The sequence below is a fragment of the Amaranthus tricolor genome, chromosome 6, assembly GCF_026212465.1.
Source record: "Amaranthus tricolor cultivar Red isolate AtriRed21 chromosome 6, ASM2621246v1, whole genome shotgun sequence".
Taxonomy (NCBI): Eukaryota; Viridiplantae; Streptophyta; class Magnoliopsida; order Caryophyllales; family Amaranthaceae; genus Amaranthus; species Amaranthus tricolor.
This window is the reverse complement of record NC_080052.1, coordinates 11142771-11148565: the sequence shown is the minus strand read 5'-3', so window position 1 is coordinate 11148565 and position 5795 is coordinate 11142771.

The window sequence follows — 5795 nt, the reverse complement described above, 5'->3', positions numbered from 1 at the left end:
ATATATATATATATATATATATATATATATATATATATATATATATATATATGTATATTATATATATATATATATATATATATATATATATATATATATATATATATATATATATATATATATATATATATATATATATATATATATATATATATATATATATATATATATATATATTATATATATATATATATATATATATATATATATATATATATATATATATATATATATATATATATATATATATATATATATATATATATATATATATATATATATATATATATATATATATATATATATATATATATATATATATATATATATATATATATATATATATATATATATATATATATATATATATATATATATATATATATATATATATATATATATATATATATATATATATATATATATATATATATATATATATATATATATATATATATATATATATATATATATATATATATATATATATATATATATATATATATATATATATATATATATATATATATATATATATATATATATATATATATATATATATATGTATATATATATATATGTATATATATATATATGTATATATATATATATATATATATATATATATATGTATAAATATATATATATATATATATATATATATATATATATATATATATATATATATATATATATATATATGTATGTATGTATATATAAATATGTATGTAACTCAAGCTCTTACATGTATTGTTGATGATGAGTCAATTGATATTTTAAATAATTATTGATTGCTTTGTTTATGTAATAAAATTATTATTTTGTAAAATGATCTTAATAAAATTAACGATGTTTTGGAAATTTATTTAATAAATAAAGTATGTTAACATTGTATTTAGTGAGATTACAAAAGCATGTTTCACTCAAAGTTTTGTATAAAGTATTAGACATTATAAATGTTCGTCATTTTGGGAATCAGACAACGTATACTATGTATCTGGCTTTCTGTGAAAACCCTAGAGCTTGATTCCAGGTATATGCTTTAAGGATCGGCCTCGAGCCCCCCATCCTATTTAGTTCTTGCAAGAGTCGTTTAGGTGATAACGATCACCCGTTTACCAGAATGTTAGATAGGGGTACAAGTGGTATACCAGTCAAAGAAGCCCAAGATAAGAAATCCTAAATTCGAATATTATAAACCTAACAACAACTCAGTTAGGAACCAGAACGTATTTGTGCAGCAGAAGAAGGAAACTTGGATATGTACACAATGCGGGAGGAAACATTATAGAATAGATTGTCAAGGGAGAAGGTTGTATTTTGCTTGTGGTCAGGCTGGTCATAACGTCCAAGGACTATTCCAAGGGAAATATAATCCCAACAAAATTGAGCTGGGGGGTAGCAAAGGGTACTCTAATAACAATAACTGAATGGTAGTGGGGAGGATGTATGATACTTATAATTAGGCATGGCCACGGGGCGGGTTACCCGGAACCGAACCGGTCCCGAACCGCTTGGAACCGGATCCGGAACCGGAACCGTTTGCGACAGGTTCCGAACCGCCCCGAACCGCGAAACCGTGAAACCGCCGGAAAAAACCGTCGTGAACCGGGTAAAAAAACCCGCGGTTTGGAACCGGAACCGGTCCGGGAGAACCGGTGCAACGGTTCCATGGAACCGGTTCTGGAACCGGAACCGGAACCGGTCCGGTTGAACCGGCTCAACGGTTCCATGGAACCGGTTCTGGAACCGGAACCGGAACCGGTCCGGTTGAACCGGCCCACAGGTTCCATGGAACCGGTTCGCCAAAACTAGCCGTTTGTTACCGTTTTATAGCCGTTGCACTTTACTCTATATATACTCATCACTTTCAATCATTTTCATTCACAACTCATCTCTTCTCCTACTCTCTCTACTTACTCTCTCTACTTAATTCTTTAATTACGCAATTATTATCAATCATGTCTTCATTTTTGAAAAAAGCCACAAAAAAATTTACTAAAGTGGCAAAATCATTAGGAGGTTCCAGTTCCTCCAAAAGAAAGGCCACTTCTACTCCGTCGGTATCAACAACACCCTCCATTAGTAATTATAATTATGAACATAATTATCCGGAAGGGTACGACCCGGAGTTACATAATTATGCAGAAGAAGTGGAAAGAGATATACAAATTGATGAAGAAGAAGAACAAGAAGAGGAACCAACGACCCCAATTGTGATACATATATCTCGACAGTCATCAACAAGATCACATGAAAAACAAGGAGAACAACAACAACAAAGACAAGCTCGTGGTAAACGAGTCAATTTCCAAACTATCGGTTAGTTTTATAATATTATTCTTCAAATTAATTAAACTTTAAATTATTTATTTATTTAATTATAGTTTTATAATTTTAAATTATTTATTTAGATGAAGATGAACCAGTAAGACAACCTTTTCCGGCAATGCCGTCTCCTAGTGGTAGAGCTGTTTCACATGTGTGGTCGTATTTCACAAAAGAACCAACCGAGAATCCAGATATTTTCTTATGCACTTGTCAAATTTGTGAAAGTCAAGGAGTAAAGCCCTTAGTTTCATACAGTTTCACCAGAGGTAAATACTTTTTAAGTTTTTTATACATACATAATACATTCATACATTATATATTCATATTTTATAAACATTTATTTATTGTGTTTTGTGAATACGTGTTAGGTGATGGAACGGGATCTTTTAACAAACATTTGGCAAAGAAGCATGGAATCACAAAAGAAACTCATGCAGCAAGCGGCAGCGGGACCACAAGTGGAAGCCGACAGACACAATGGGACATTCCCAACACAGGTATGCCTTTTAGATACAATCGTAATGATATGATTGATGAATTTTCTAGATATAAACAATTATGTGACCAATACCAACTTAAAAAAGTGTATTGGTCATTAGATACTCCTACACGTTGGGGCTCAATCAACGATTTATTAAGAAAGGCGATTGCTTATCGCCCAGTAATAACACAACTATATAGTGAGTGTACAGATAGTTTCATAGCTGATGACACTTGGGAATTAGCAATAGGTGTACATAACATATTAGAAGCGTATGACCACGCGACTAAGATTTTTTCTTATGTTTATGAACCGAACGTTCACTTAGTAATAAGTGAATGTATTACTATTTTTTATCATCTACTTAAACATACACATGAATATACTAACCCACAATTAAGGCCGATTCTTGCAGATATGATGGAAAAATGGAAATCATATTTTACCGATTTTCCTTATATTTATGGAATCGCAACCATTTTGGACCCACGTTTTAAAACTGAGGTCCTAACTAAAGTAATAGGATTTTATTATCACTCGTTAGATCGCCCGTCTTCTGATGTACAATATTATGTAGGAACATGTAAAAAATATTTAGCTGAACTCTATGATTTTTACGCTAGTGTATATAACCCGAAACGCGATATGTCTAGGCGTGCTAGCGTTTCGGCTCGTCCCACTTTCTATAATTCAGTAATAGCTAACATAATGACTCAAGATGATAGTTTTGTAGGATCTTCTTCTTCCTCGACCACATATTTAGAACTAGATAGTTATCTTAAACACCACTTTGAAATAGACCCAAGTGTCTATAATATTTTGGAGTGGTGGAAAGAAAAATCTTTTAAATTTCCCATTTTATCGAGAATTGCAAAGGATATCCTTGCAATTCCCGCGTCAACTATTGCGTCGGAGTCTGCTTTTAGTGCAGGTAGAAGAGTTTTGGACGAAAAGCGATCTCGTCTTGCTCCACATAGTATTCAAATATGTGTTTGCAAGAAAGATTGGGATCAAGCGGAGATTCGAACACAAGGACTAAGGAACGATGATGATCAAGACGACGATGATGATCCATGGATGATGATGGATACAACTTCATCATCGTCAGGAGGAGAGTCAGCGGAAGCATCTAATCAACCACATGATGATGACGAAGACGAATAGGATCAATCCGACAAGCGACAACGATGAATCAACACTCAACAACTATAAATAAAAGGTATGACAAAGAACTACGTGGGCTTTGATTCCTTCGGGATACGTAGGAAGCTTAGTATTCATTTGGGTACTAGGTTCAAGTCCATTTTCTCCCTCTTTTTTTATTAATCATCTTTATCGACATTATCATTGATTCGTTTCTTATTAATTTATTTTTTTCCATTCTTTTTAGTAAATATTTCAATAACGATGACAACTTGACATGCAATGAATTTCGCTAATAATCAAGTAATCATCAAAGGTACGTCCGCGATATTATAGTATTTTTTTATTATACAAAAATTTAAAGAAAAAATTAAAATGGAACCGATGGTCCGACCCGCCCGTCCCGTGAGTTGGAACCGCCGGAACCGCCTCATGAACCGCCAAGGAACCGTTTGGAACCGCCCGGAACCGGAACCGGAACCGGAACCGTTCGCGACAGGTTCCAAATGGAACCGGATGGAACCGGAACGGAACCGGACCAACCCGGACCATGGCCATGCCTACTTATAATTATATACTTGGAATTATTATACAATAAATGTTGAACGGTAAATAGAATAAATACTCACAAATACTACCCAAAAGGCGGTACTTAAAAAAGTGGAAAAAAGTGGTAGTGCTAAATCGAAATGTTGACAGCCGGCTACTTTTGAATCTTCCTCGGTCAGTTTACTGGATTCTGTTACACAAGCAGTCCAATATAAAGGGCACTATTGAGTATTGACTATCCCTCCTTCACCTTAAACGTACGACCCCCACTTTCCTCCGCGGTCCGCAATCAACGACTTCGGGTCGTCTGCAATTGACGAAAAAAAAATACTATTCATTATCTTTCCATAAGCGGGAAGAATCAAATAATATTATCATATTATGTACATACTTTCTTCGTTCAATTTACTTGTAATATTTGCTTTTTCATGCAGTTTAATATACTAATTTAATTTTTTATATCTTTAATTATGTATAATAAAAAATTATAAAAATTTGATATTAATAATCTTTGCAATAAGACGAATTAAACAAGATTTCACTTGACTATATATTAACCTATAATTTAAAAAACTAATCACAAACTAAAAGTGATGAATAAATAGTGTCATTTTTCTAATATTGCAACTAATTTGGAAAGGAGGAAGTGTAAATAAAAAAGTTTGAAAAATAACAAATGTTATCTTCTAAAAGCTTTGACTAGAGGTGTTCATTCGGTTGATCGAGTCGGTTTCGGACGGGTGTTATTTGGTTCGGTTGCATTTCGGATCGGTTATTTTTCGGCTGTGTGTTACAACGGGTCACACTCGGGTCGAGTCGGTTAGTCACGGTTCGGTTAGAGATCGGTTATTCAAGCTATCGGGTTAGCATCAGTTCGGTGTCGGTTGAAGTTCGTGTCGAGTGTCAATCGGTCTCGGGTTGTCATCGATTACTAATTGGTTCGGTTTTTTCGGGTACAGATCGGGTTCGAGCTTTATTTTTCGAGTAGTTATCGGTTACGGATAACTATTGATCGGGTCAATATCGAAATAAGTTAATAGTCAGGTTTTTAATTGATGTATGCTCATTTACTTACAAAAAATAATTACCGATTGTTTTATCAGATATAGCAGATAGGGATGTCAAACAGGTCGGGTTGGGTCATTTTCAGGTTCGGATCATATAAAAATGGGTCAATAAACCCTTAACCTAAACCCGACCCATTTAATTAATGGGTCAAAAATTGAAACCCCGACCTGATCTGTAGCAGATCGGATCAACCTGCTAATGACCAATTTAACCTACTTTTTCT